General features: G+C 48.2%; 1 protein-coding gene across 1 annotated transcript in view; it reads right to left on the bottom strand.

The window, feature by feature from the left end:
- The window catches only part of LOC120689677 (silicon efflux transporter LSI2-like), a 31,673-nt gene extending 27,727 nt beyond the window's left edge, over window positions 1-3,946 (bottom strand). The window contains exon 1 of the mRNA XM_039972038.1: window positions 3,613-3,946. The gene's annotated coding sequence lies outside the window, so the exon portion shown is untranslated. The remainder of the gene's footprint in view (window positions 1-3,612) is intronic.
- Window positions 3,947-13,451: the final 9,505 nt, after the last annotated feature.

The following is a 13,451-nucleotide window of genomic DNA, read 5'->3' on the forward strand; positions in this document are numbered from 1 at the left end:
TTCCTCGATATATGGGTCAACCAAGTATGATTGTTGAAGAACCGTATAATGCGTTTTTTTGAATGAGAAATCATCTGTGCAGACATAAGATTTTTTTCATAATGTACCCTTTCCTAATGACGTGCTTCTATTGTATCTTTTGTCTTTTTGTACACTCCCAAGAAGACTATCAGGTTGACGCAAAAATTCTTCATGAGGTGCATCACATCAATTGCATGACGAACATCTAAGACTTCCCAATATGGTAGCTCCCAAAATATAGATTTCTTCTTCCACATGGGTGCCATTCCGTTTTCGTTCGGAACATGTTGGCTACCATATCCTTTTCCAAAAATAACTTCTAGATCTTTTACCATGTTGAAGACGTCTTTACCACTACGGTGCATCGGTTTTTTTCGGTGGTCCGCTTGGCCTTTGAAATGCTTGCCCTTCTTTCGTACCGCATGCCCAATGGGAAGAAACCGACGATGACCTATGTATACAACCTTCTTACAATGAGTCAACCATATATTATCGGTATCATCTAAATAGTGTGTGCATGCTTTGTATCCCTTGTTCGAATGTCCTGACAAGTTACTAAGAGCAGGCCAGTCATTGATCGTTACGAATAGCAATGCTCGTAGGTTGAAGTTTTCCTGTTTGTATTCATCCCACATCCGTACACCTTCATCGCCCCAGAGCAATAAGAGTTCTTCGACCAATGGTTTTAGGTACACATCAATGTCATTTCCGGGCTGCTTTGGACCCGAGATAAGCACTGACATCATGATGAACTTTCGTTTCATGCAGAGCCATGGTGGAAGATTGTACATACAAACAGTCACATGCCAAATGCTATGACCACTGCTCATCTCACCAAAAGGATTCATGCCATCTGTACTCAAACCGAACCTTATGTTTCTCGCATCCAAATCAAATTCAGGGTACGTTCTATCTATTTTTCTCCACTGCGACCCATTAGCGGGGTGTCTCAACATCGAGTCTTTCTTGCGTTCCTCTTTGTGCCATCGCATCAACTTAGCATTATCTTTATTTCTAAACAGACGCTTCAAACGTGGTATTATAGGCGAATACCACATGACCTTCGCAGGAACTCTCTTCTAGGGAGGCTCCCCCTCGATATCTCCATGATCATCTTTTCTAATCTTGTAACGCAATGCACTGCATACGGGACATGCATCCAAATTCTCGTACTCGCCTCGGTAGAGGATGTAGTCGTTGGGGCATGTATGTATCTTTTGCACTTCCAATCCTAAAGGGCAAATAAGTTGTTTGGCTTCATACATTGTGGCAGGCAATTCGTTGTCCTCAGAAAGCATTTTTTTAACAAGTTTGAGTAATTCACCAAATCTCTTGTCGGATACACCATTTGTCGCCTTTCATTACAGCAACTCCAAGGTGGTGCCAACTTTCTTCAATCCATTTTGGCAGTCTGGGTACAACAACTTACGGTGGTCCTCTAGCAACTTCTAGAACTTCAACCTCTCCGTTTCACTCTCACAGTCTGCCTGCACATTGTGCAATGCCTGCCCCAGATCGTCGCTGGGATCATTTTCTGCTACATTTATTTCGGGCTCTTCCATGGGAATATCGTCATTGAATGCACCGATTCCAGCATTCCCGGGAAAGTGGTCGTCAAAATCTTCTTCTTCATTGTCTTCCATGGTAACCCCCTGTTCTCCGTGCTTCGTCCAACAAACATACTTCTCCATGAAACCATTTGCGAAAATGTGGCTGTGTAGGATTCTTGAAGATGAGTAATCATTGTTATTGTTGCAATGAACACACGGGCAGCACATAAAACCATTCTGCTTATTTGCCTCAGCCACAGACAAAAAATAAAGCAGGCCATCATTGAATTCTTTCGAACGTCGGTCAGCATTGTACATCCATTGCCGGTCCATCTGCATTTTAAATAAATCGATTTGAATTCTTTACACGTATCGAATAAATAAAATATATCAAACCTAAATTAAACTAAATGTAACATAACATGAATAATTAAAAGATATGCAATATCCATCATAAATCTTCATTAATTAAAAGGAGTACTTAATTCATTACAGAACTTAACAAAGGAGTACTTATACATGAAACTTAAAAATTCGGACAACAACACATAGGTTTTCAACCGTCCTTGCGTTGGAAGGCAGAATGCTCTAACGGATTTCTTGCTGGGGCAGAAGAAGATGGCGGAGCTGAAACCTCCGAGTTTGGTGGTGACGAACCATAACGCCGCAATAGGAACAGCTCCAATCGGCCAGTCGCAGCACCAACATTTACGATTAATAGGTATAGCTCTTGGCACAGGCAGTGTGCTCGTTGATATGCTCTCAGTACAACAACGACCATACTGACTGCGTCAAATGCTATCTTCTTATCAATCGGAAGTGCTGGTGATGCGACCAACTGATTCGTGACGTCCTTATAGCGCATCGTGTACCTCCGAAAGGTAGTGTCATCACCATTGGATGGAGATTAACGACGTATACTTATTTCGAAATAAAATAATTGATTCATAATACAAAAAATTCTAATATACTCATTTCATTAATTCATTCATGAATACAAAAATCAACTATCCATAATATGGTCATATGTACAAGTACATCACATGAAGTGTCAACACTCATTCTAAAAATTTCTACTATCCACATACTCATCTAAATCTAAAAGAAAATCACACCTACATATGTAATTTAGCTAAATGTCCAAGAAATGAGCTAGCTACACATTTTCCCTATTTTTAAAGCATGAAATGAGTTATACAAGCCAAGGAAGAAGAGAAAAACAAGCCACAAACCTTTAGCGCCGATGGATGGACGGAGAATCAAAGATCTTCACAAATGTGGTGAAGAAATGAGCAAGAACTCCTCTCTCCCGAGCCATGAACAGTAAGAAATACGTGAGCTGAATGGCTCGGGCGGGAGGAGAGGAAAGAGGATAAGGGGGCCAAGGCCTTTTGTCCCGGTTGGAGACACCAACCGGGACAAAAGGCTGCGCTGGCCTTTTATCCCGGTTGGAGCCACCAACCGGGATAAAAGGCCATCCTTTTGTCCCGGTTAGTGCCTCCAACGGGACAAAAGGCCCCTGTCCCCCCCACGCTGGCCCGGCTAGCCGTTGGACTCGGGACAAAAGTCACCTATTGTCCCGGGCCCAAAGGCTGCCGGGACAAATGACCTGGAACAAAGACCTATTTTGTATAGTAGTGTTCTTCCCTACAACGTTACAGAACAACAGTGTACTCTACAGTGCGTGACGCTGATCATCATCAGTTCATCACGAGTCTGGGCTCGACAAATCTATCTCACGGGATCATACGCACGTACGGTTGGTCGACAGCCAAGTTATGGTGCAGCTGTACGACTACTACTTGACACCCGAAAAACCCGCCAAGAATTGATTCGGTCCAGCAACGACCTAGTGCTAATCCAATTATCCAAGTACGCCGCCATACTCCAGACATAACCTCAGATCGAGATACGGCCGGCCATGGCGCCATGGCGGCGTGCATATGCACAGACTGAAGCAAGGTCCATCTAACGCGGAGCAAAAAAAATTAAAAAAAAACGCATGGCAGCGAGAAAAGAATCCTGCAGTGGAAACACTTACATTGCTCTCTGCAGATCACCCAGAAGCTAGCCAGGTATCCATGCACGAACGCCCAGATTGCAACCACCTCTCGCCTGCCGCCGTACGTGTGGTGGTGTAGAGACGATCCAAGTTAGCAAGATCAGGGAAGACCAGCTGCATCCATGTGCGCGCGCGTCGGACGGAGAAGATCAGGGAACACTGTCTGCACAGGGCCAGCAGAAGAGTGTGCGGAGCTAGTATCTTCGCTAGCTAATCTGTAGGTGTGGAGAGCAGGCGATCCGCGGAGGATCGGAGTCTACTACTGCGGCATGCTAGTCGGCTGCTTGCTTGGTCCACTGTGTGGGAGCGAGCGAGCGAGCTAGCTACTAGCTCGAGTGCTCGACGCACGTGGTGTTGGGAGTGGAACTTCGGGAGTATACCCGGAGGTTAATCCGGGCCTCAAAAACATCTCCTAACTCGTCTGCAGGACCACGGTGTTGGGTAACATGAGCGCCCAAAGGATGCTCGGTGCCAATCAGGACACCAGGGAGCGAGAAGCCCACCTTCGGAGCCGAAGTACCTACGAAGCATCAAAGATGAGCATCTTCGGGAAGCCGAAGGTGACAAAGGATCGCGCCCTCGGGTGGCCGAGGGTGATGATTGACCATTAGGAAGCGCAAGCCCATGGACCAAGACCTGCGAAGCTTCGAGAAGACCACCTTCGAATGACCGAAGGTGGCGACTCACCACTTGGAAGCACAGGATCGAAGACGAGAACCTTCGAAGATGCTCCGAAGGACACGAGGACCTTCGTCGGGTATAGGCGTGCGTGTAAAACGTGAATACGTGAGAAGGTCGGACTTGTACACCTCGCACCATGTAATTTTACCCCGAAACCGGCTGTAAGTGAGCTGTAAATGAGTTGGAGGGGGGCAATTTAGGAAAACATGTCCGAGGGCTAGAGGCATAAATAGCTCCCTCTCTCCACAGTGTGAAGGGCTGAATTTTCAGGTTATTATTGGAGAATTGAGCATCTGCTTTCATTGCCATCTTCATACTGTTCATGCTCCCTGTCTAGGCATCTAAGAAGCTAAGATCCCAACAGCGGCGCCACCGTTCCAGCTCGAAAGACAACCCTCGATGGCCCCAGCGAAGAAGAAAGCCACCGCCGGCACCACAAGCGCCTCCACTGAGCCTGGCCGTATCCTCGACGGCCCTCAACCGCAGCACGAAGGAGCCAACCCACGAATTGAAGACATCACCAACGAAGCTGCTCTTCATGGAGATCCGATTGATAACACTGAAAACAACGAAGCTCATCAACTCACAGAAGCAGCACTCAAGCTCAAGGCCCTTGAAATGAAGAAAAAGAACATCGAAGCTCAACTTGCCACCAAAAAGAGGGCACTGGACCAGGCAAACAAGCTAGCCGAGGCCAGGCGCAGGCTACAAGAGATGGAGGCAGAAGTTGAGAGCTTGCAGAGGACATACCAAGAAATGCCCGAAGGTTCCTCCCAGCAAGAAAACCGTATCATCCTCCAGACAACCTTCGCTCACAATGAAAACCAAAGGCCACCACCGGTCAACCTCCCATTTGACCCAACCTCGCCACTCTCAGTCGCCCTGCAGCGAACTTCATGGCCGCTCGGCTACAAGCCCACACAGCTTCCAAAGTACAACGCTACAACAGATTCAACTCAGTTTCTCATGGCCTACAAAGCAACCATTGCCTCGGCCGGAGGTGACGACTCCACCATAGCCAAGTCCTTCGTCATGGCCTGCGAAGGTTCTGTGGCCAACTGGTACTCGTACTTGCCTCCGCAATCAATCAACAACTGGTATCAGCTGAAAGGAAGGCTCCTCCAGGACTTCCAGGGCTTCAGGAGGCTCACTACCAACACTGTGAAAGACTTTAAATGCCCCCAGCATGACTGTGAGCCTCTCTATGACTACTTCCAGAGGTTTGTCCAAAAGAAGACTCAAATTCCAAACTTCCCAGAGAAAGATGCGATAGAGAAATGCATCGAGGGTCTCCTGCCTGGCCAGCTTTCTTCCCACCTCATAAGAGAGCTTCCGAGGACTCTAGAGGAGCTTTATTCAGAAGCAGAAAAGTACGCGAAGTCAGAACCCGACCACCGCAGAAGGGTCGAGCAAAGAAGAATCATGCGTCAGGCAGAAAAATACAACCAACAAACATGACAGCAAGAGAAGCAGCCAGCTCACCAGCTCATCTTACCTCTGGAACCTTCGCATGAAGATGAGGATCAGATAACCTTCGATCCCCTCATAACACCGCCAAAGTCAGAACCCCAACGCTCAAACGACAAGCAACCTTCGTCCGGAGCACGAGGCAGAGGTCGCGGCGGAGGAAGGGGCTGAGGTCGTGGACCTTCGCGTGATCCCAAAAAATTCTTCTGTCACTTCCGTGGGTCTGACTCCGACCACAGAACAAACCAGTGCCCTGAGAAGAAGAAAACCCTTGACAGAATGGAGTCCGAGAAAAAAGCCAAGCTAGTTGGGCACACCGCATGGCCTCAGACTCCACAATCTCAACAAATACAGTACGCGCAACATTCGTTCGTTCCACCACCCACATTTACACAAGCATACCGTCCACCCATGTTTAACTACAACTACAATCACAATTGGCAGCCGCAGCCAAACCCTCAGACGCAACCCAGTCAACCCACCACCCAAGCTCAACAAACTCTAGAGCAACTACCACCACCCCCAGCCAACCCACCAAAACAAGAAAACCAAACCACAAACAGCCAACTCGCGGCACTACCCTCCTTCGGGATGATCATGCCCATCTCCGGAGGTTCCACCCTGGACTTCGAAAACAAGAGACAGCGCAAAGACTACTTCAGGCAGGTCCATTGCATCGTCTCCGAAGGTCCAACCAAGAGAACCCAGTGGTCACACTCTCCGATCACCTTCTTCGAAGAAGATGTCAACCTCATCAGCTACCCACACACAGATGCTCTTGTCATCGAGGCAAGCATTCAGGGATGGAGGATCGGCAAGATACTAGTTGACACTGGCAGTTCTGTAGATATCATCTTTTCCGACACCTTTGATAAAATGGGTATCGACCGAAGCCTGCTTCAGCCTTCGGATATCCCTTTAATGGGATTCAGAGGAAAGAGAGTGAACGCAATCGGCAAACTGTCACTCCCCGTGTCCTTCGGAGACACGGCCAAAGCAAGAACAGAGCACATCACCTTCGATGTGGTAGAAATGCCCTACCCATACCGCGCAATCTTAGGAAGGGGGACAATCAACAAGTTCGAAGCTATCGTCCATCAACTATACTTGTGCATGAAGATGCCAGCTCCCGCGGGGGTCATCACCATCTGCGGGGACCAGCAACTTGCGCGGGACATTGAGCGGGGATACACCCCATGCCAGAAAAATGTCCACAATCTTCGGACTGAATCCAAGCCCGTTGCCTTCAAATAGCAGCAAAGGGATAGCGAGAAAGCAACCTTCGAAGAAGACTATGAAGTCAAGAAGGTCCCCCTCGATGTACATCTCCCCGACAAAATGGTGACTATCAATGCAACCCTCGAGCCCGAAGAGGAGAAAGAAATTCTCGAGTTCCTCCGCAAGAATCAAGATGTTTTTGCATGGTCCGCCAGCGACCTTCGGGGAGTCAGTAGAGACATCATTGAGCATCGCCTGGACATCAACCCAAACATCAAGCTGAAGAAGTAGAAGCTTCGCAAAATGGCAGATGAAAAAGTCGCAGCAGTCAAGGCCGAAGTCCAGAGACTGCTAGATGCAAATGTCATTAGAGAAGTCAAGTACCCAACATGGCTGGCAAACACCGTGCTGGTCAAAAAGAAGAATGGCAAATGGCGCATGTGCATCGATTTCACTGACCTCAATAAAGCCTGCCCGAAGGATGACTTCCCCCGGCCAAGAATCGACAGAGTCGTTGATGACGCAGCAAACAGTCAACTCATGTCTCTGCTGGATTGCTTCTCCGGATACCACCAGATATGGATGAGAAAGGCAGATGAAGAGAAAACAAGTTTCATAACACCATTTGGCACCTACTGCTTCGTGAGGGTGCCCGAAGGATTAAAGAATGCAGGACAGTCTTTTTCAAGAATGTCCTCCGTGGTCTTAGAACACCAACTTAGGAGGAATGTCCTGGCTTATATTGATGACATTGCTGTAACCAGTTCAATAAGAAGCAACCATGTGTCAGATCTGGCCGAAACATTCACAAGCTTAAGAAAAACAGGACTGTCCTTGAACCCCAATAAGTGCATCTTCGGAGTTCACAAAGAAAAGGTGCTAGGATGCCTAGTGTCCACCAAAGGCATCGAAGCAAACCCCGACAAAGTAAAAGCTCTTTGGAACATGGAGGAGCCAAAGTCCATCAGGGACGTACAGAAACTCACAGGGCGGATAGCAGCCCTAAACAGATTCAACCCCCGCTCTGCAGACCGAAGCTTACCATTCTTCAAGGTCCTTCACAACGCAAACAAATTTGAGTGGGGCCATGAACAAAGCAATGCCCTTCAGGAACTCAAAAACCATCTCCAGAACATGGTCAAAATGACCTCACCTGACCCGAAGGACGTGTTGCTGCTGTACATCACAGTATCCTACTATGCTGTCAGTGCAGCGCTCATCCTCGAGAGAGAAGTTGGAGGAAAGAAGCAGCAACTACCCGTCTACTTCGTATCCGAAGCTCTTGCAGGCTCGAAGCTCCTATACTCAGAGCTACAGAAAATTGCATACGCAGTAGTCATGTCTGCTCGGAAGCTACGACACTATTTCGAAGCTCACAAGATAATCGTGGTCACAGATCAACCCTTGCATGACTTGTTCAGCAACAGAGAGGCCTCAGTCAGAATTGCCAAATGGGCTTCGAAATTCTCGGAGTTCTACATATACTTCGAAAGAAGAACATCCATCAAATCACAAGTACTAGCAGATTTCATTGCCGATTGGACATCCCCAACCTTCAAGGAGGAACCTTCGACTGAAACCTGGATCGTGCACTGCGATGGGGCCTGGTGCAACGATGGAGCGGGTATTGCTGCAATCATAGAGTCTCCTTCGGGAGCAAAAACAAGATACGCAGCACGACTAACCTTCGGCAATCTCGAATCATCTACCAACAACACCACCGAGTATGAAGCCTTGCTCCTGGGCCTTCGCAAAATGAAAGCCCTTGGCCATCAAAACTTCATAGTCAAAACAGACTCGAAGGTCATTAGAGACCACATCGAAAAGGACTCGGAGGCAAGAAAACCAGAGCTTATCCAGTACCTCGATGCCGTCAGATCCATGGAGAAGTATTTCAAGGGCTTCGACATCGTTCATATCCCGAGGCACATGAACGACGAAACCGACAAACTGGCAAAGGCAGCAACAAGAAAGGAGCAGTTACCCTCGGATGTATTTTTCAAAGAAATCACAGAACCTTCGGTCAAGCCGAAGAAAGAAAAACAAGTATCAGACATCTCAGCCGAAGATTGGAGAACACCTATAATGAAGTACCTTCGGGGAAACACCGAGCTGCCAAATGAGAAAGAGGAGAAGAAAATGTTCCAGAGAGCGAGGGGCTATGTTACCTCCGAGGGAGAGTTGTTCAAGTCAGGTGTAACCAGCCCATGGTTAAAGTGTATCTCGACAACTGAAGGAATCGAGCTCCTCAAGGAAATTCACTCCGGGTTTTGCGGATCCCACATTGGCTTCAGACAACTTGTCTCAAAAGCCTTCAGGCAAGGATTCTTCTGGCCAACAGCGCTGAATGACGCTCAGCACATAGTGAAAACATGCCAAGCATGCCAAATGATGGGCCCGAAGTCCTCAAAACCTTCGGAGCCAACTCAGCTGATACCTCCGACCTGGCCTCTTCAAAGATGGGGAATTGACCTAGTGGGACCCCTACCCACAGCTCAGGGCAATTACAAGTACGCAGCAGTTGCTGTTCAGTACTTTACAAAGTGGATCGAAGCCAAGCCACTCATCAACATCACTTCAAAAACAATCAGAAAATTCTTTTGACAGAACAACGTCTGCAGGTTCGGGGTCCCAAGGGAGATCACTGTCGATAACGGAAAACAATTTGATTCACAGCTCTTCAGATAATTCTGTTATAGTTTGGGCACGAAGGTAATCTTTGCCTCGGTGTACCACCCACAAACCAACGGGGCCGTCGAAAGGGCCAATGGCATCATCTTCGGCAGCATCAAGAAGTGCATGTTTGATCAGAAAAAGGGCAAATGGGCAGATGAACTCCCGAAGGTCATCTGGTCCCACAACACCTCAGAATCAAGAACCACCAAGTTCACTCCTTTCAGGCTACTATACGGTGCCGAAGCAATGACACCAGAGGAGCTTAAAAATCGAAGCCTAAGGGTGACCCACCAAGTTGAGGGCACACCCTCGGATGACAAAGACCTCATAGAGCTAGACATCCTTCAAGCTTCAAAAAACCTAGACAAGTATCAACAAGAAACCACAAAGTGGAGAGACAAGAAAATTGTGAAAAAGGGCATCGCAGTCGGAGATTGGGTCCTAAAAAGGAAGCCAAATGCCGAAACCTCCGGCAAACTTCAACCCAAGTGGGAAGGGACATTCCTAGTAATCAAGAGCAACAGGCCAGGGTCATATCACTTGTCCGACGCCAAAGGCAACGAGCTGCAGCATCCTTGGAATGCGGACACCCTAAAAAAGTACTACATATAAACTTGTAAAAAGGACGCATCGCGAAGCTATAAGCGATTGCGGACCTTCGCATTTATTTTCAGTTCTTTTTTTCATTGCAAACGGGCCGTACTCTTTTCCTCACAAGGGGAAACTCCACACAGGAGGTGAGGTTTTTGACGAGGCGGACCCATTGTAAACAATTTCAATGCAATGAATTTCCCCAAACAAAATGTCACCTTCGCCTAAGCAGCCCAAGTGGCAAGCTTCGGCAAGCACCTACATGCTGCACAAAACAGTAAGTTAGCAAAGTATGCAGAATCCGTAAACTTTGCATACTTATCCAAACGCAAAAGTGCAAAAACGCCAAGGGGCTTTGACCTTTCAAAAGGTCTGAACCAAAAAACCTTCGGCAAAAAAGGCACAATAAGTGCAAACAAAACACCAAGGGGCTTCGACCTTTCAAAAGGTCCGAACCAAAAAACCTTCGGCAAAAAAGGCACAATAAGTGCAAACAAAACGCCAAGGGGCTTCGACCCTTCAAAAGGTCCGAACCAAAAAACCTTCGGCAAAAAAGACACAATAAGTGCAAACAAAACGCCAAGGGGCTTCGACCTTTCGAAAGGTCCGAACCAAAAAACCTTCGGCAAAAAAGGCACAATAAGTGCAAACAAAGCGCCAAGGAGCTTCGACCTTTTAAAAGGTCCGAACCAAAAAACCTTCAGCAAAAAACGCACAAAAAGTGCAAAAACACCCAGGGGCTTCGACCTTTTAAAAGGTCCGAACCAAAAAACCTTCGGCAACAAATGCACAACAAGTGCAAAAACGCCAAGGGGCTCCGACCTTTCAAAAGGTCCGAACCCAAAATAACTAAGGAAGCATCGAAGGATGGATGCCAGAAAGGGGGGAGACGTTTTTTCATCCTAACCCTCGGCACACATTATACAATTTACCCAGCAACGAAAAGAACGAAACCCTTCGAAGACAACAGCGCGCAAGAAAGGGGGGAGACATTTTTTCACAAAATACAATGTTTCCGCGCGTTACCTCGTTAGCAAACAAATCATCTATCGGGATACCAAACACTTCTTCTTCATAAAATGCCTCCGGGCAACGACTCATTAGGAAGGGGGGAGACGTTTTTTCAAGAACCACCCTAACGAGCGTCACCTCGGACAACAGCAAATTACCTTCCGAAGGACACGTCCGGCAACCAACCAAAGGCGGAGATTAGAGCTTTCCTCCGTAAAAAGCAACCTCTAAAAAGATCCTTCGGGAAGACAACACGAAGGCAGGGGGAGACGTTTTTCTCCAAGAGCCCCACGACAGTCCTACTCCGCAAACCTCCCGTGCAAACATGCCTAACACATCACGCAACAAGGCACCTCGAAGGATGCTCACAACAAAGCATCTCGAAGGATGCTCACATCAAATCACCTCGAAGGATGCACTCAGAAAGTCAAAGAATACACACAGAAAGGAAACCCGAAGGATGCGCAGTATAAGCCATGTGAAAGGCAATCAAGAAAATAATGTATACTTCGAGAACCTTAGCGAAGGTCACATTTGGACCAAAAAGCAAAAGTTACAATGAGTCACGACCGGACCAGCATAAGTACTCTGCAACGCTGCATCCGGGACGAGCAAGGTTGAAAGCCTCCCAGCTCATCAATACCTTAGCACTATTCGCTTCCTGCAGCATGGGAATATTTACAAACAAATTCTAAAGCCCCCAAAACAAACCCCTACAAGCTAATCTTTACACCTGAGCTCTCAGCGATCCATCCGCTTCGCGTCCCGAAGGAGACCTGCCGCCCCCGGGCATGCCGCCGACCCCAGAAGGACGGTCAAGATTTAATTCCTGCACAAAACAACAAAGTTTTACCATGGAAAAGAAAAAAAACAAAGAGCAAGCCAAAAAAGAAAAAGATTACCCATGTCGCAGCAGCCGCGAGGGTCCAAACAGCGACCTTGCCCGAAGGTTCCCAGAAACGATCGAATTATGCCATCTTGACATCCTGTATCTTGCTAACCTCTTCGGACAAGCCCTCGTAGGGGACGTACTGAAAGCCCCCTTCGAGCTTAGAGAGGTCGACGGCGCCGGCGCGGAGAAGGTTCCCGACAAGCCCCTCGAAGGAGACGGACGCCGCGTTATCATTCGCAACGCCCATCACCTCCCCGAGCCTCTCAAACTCAGACAGCAACCAGTCCAGAAGCTGAAAGATAGCCTGAGGACCCTCAGCTGGCTCAGGCAAGGGCAGAGGCTCTACTCCTAGAGCAGCAAGAGCCTTCTTGTACTCTTGGTACACTCCTTCGGCTCGCGAAGCGATCTCAGCAAAGGCTTGCTCAATCTCACCCACTTTAGCATGAACCTTTTCCAGTTCAGTGACCCTCCCCTTAAGGGCAGCTTTCTCGTTCGCATCCCTTTCCACAGTCTTCCGAAGGCTCTCCAGAACCTTCTCATTGTCCGAAGCAGTTGCCTCCAGCTTCGAACACTTGGCCATAATTTGCTTGTTTTCGTCCTTCAGCGCGAGAATCTCAGCCTCAGCCCTCCGCAACTTGTCAGCAAGATCCAACCTCTCAGTGGCGCTCTTGACCCGAAGGTCCGCGTCCGCCTTGGCCTTCTGCGTCAAGATACGGCTGGCGTGGGCAAGTTTCTTGCTTAGCTCAGCAACGATGAAGGCAGCATCGGAGGTGGATGTTTCTTCCACGGCTGCAATGAACTCTAAATCAAACACAAAATCACCTTAGGGAACACTAAAAATTGAACAAAAGCTAAAAATGCAATAAGGCCCCTCACCCTTCTCAGGGGGTAGAATCCCGGATGTGCCAGGCCCGTGCATCACGGCCAAGAGCTGCTGCATTGACGTAGAGACAGCTGCAAAAAGTAACAAAAATCAAAACCCCTTCGAGAGCCACGAACGAATCAGGAAATCAGAAAAGGCAAGGTAGGCGAAGCTCACCGGACTCGTCGAAGGACATTCCCTCCAACGCCTCCACCTCTTTGTCCGAAGGTGGAGCAGAAGAACCGCCAGGAACCTCTCCACCTCTGAGCGCCATCAACGTCTCACCAACCAAGATTTCCCCCTCTTCGATGTTCACCGCAAGAACAGGCTGCGCAGCGGTCGGCGCCAGAGCCGGACCTTTTGGGGCATCAGCTGTCGAGGCGGTCACCCTCGGCACGGGTGGCTTCGGAAGGTCCGCAG

Source organism: Panicum virgatum, chromosome 9N, assembly GCF_016808335.1.
Source record: "Panicum virgatum strain AP13 chromosome 9N, P.virgatum_v5, whole genome shotgun sequence".
Classification (NCBI taxonomy): Eukaryota; Viridiplantae; Streptophyta; class Magnoliopsida; order Poales; family Poaceae; genus Panicum; species Panicum virgatum.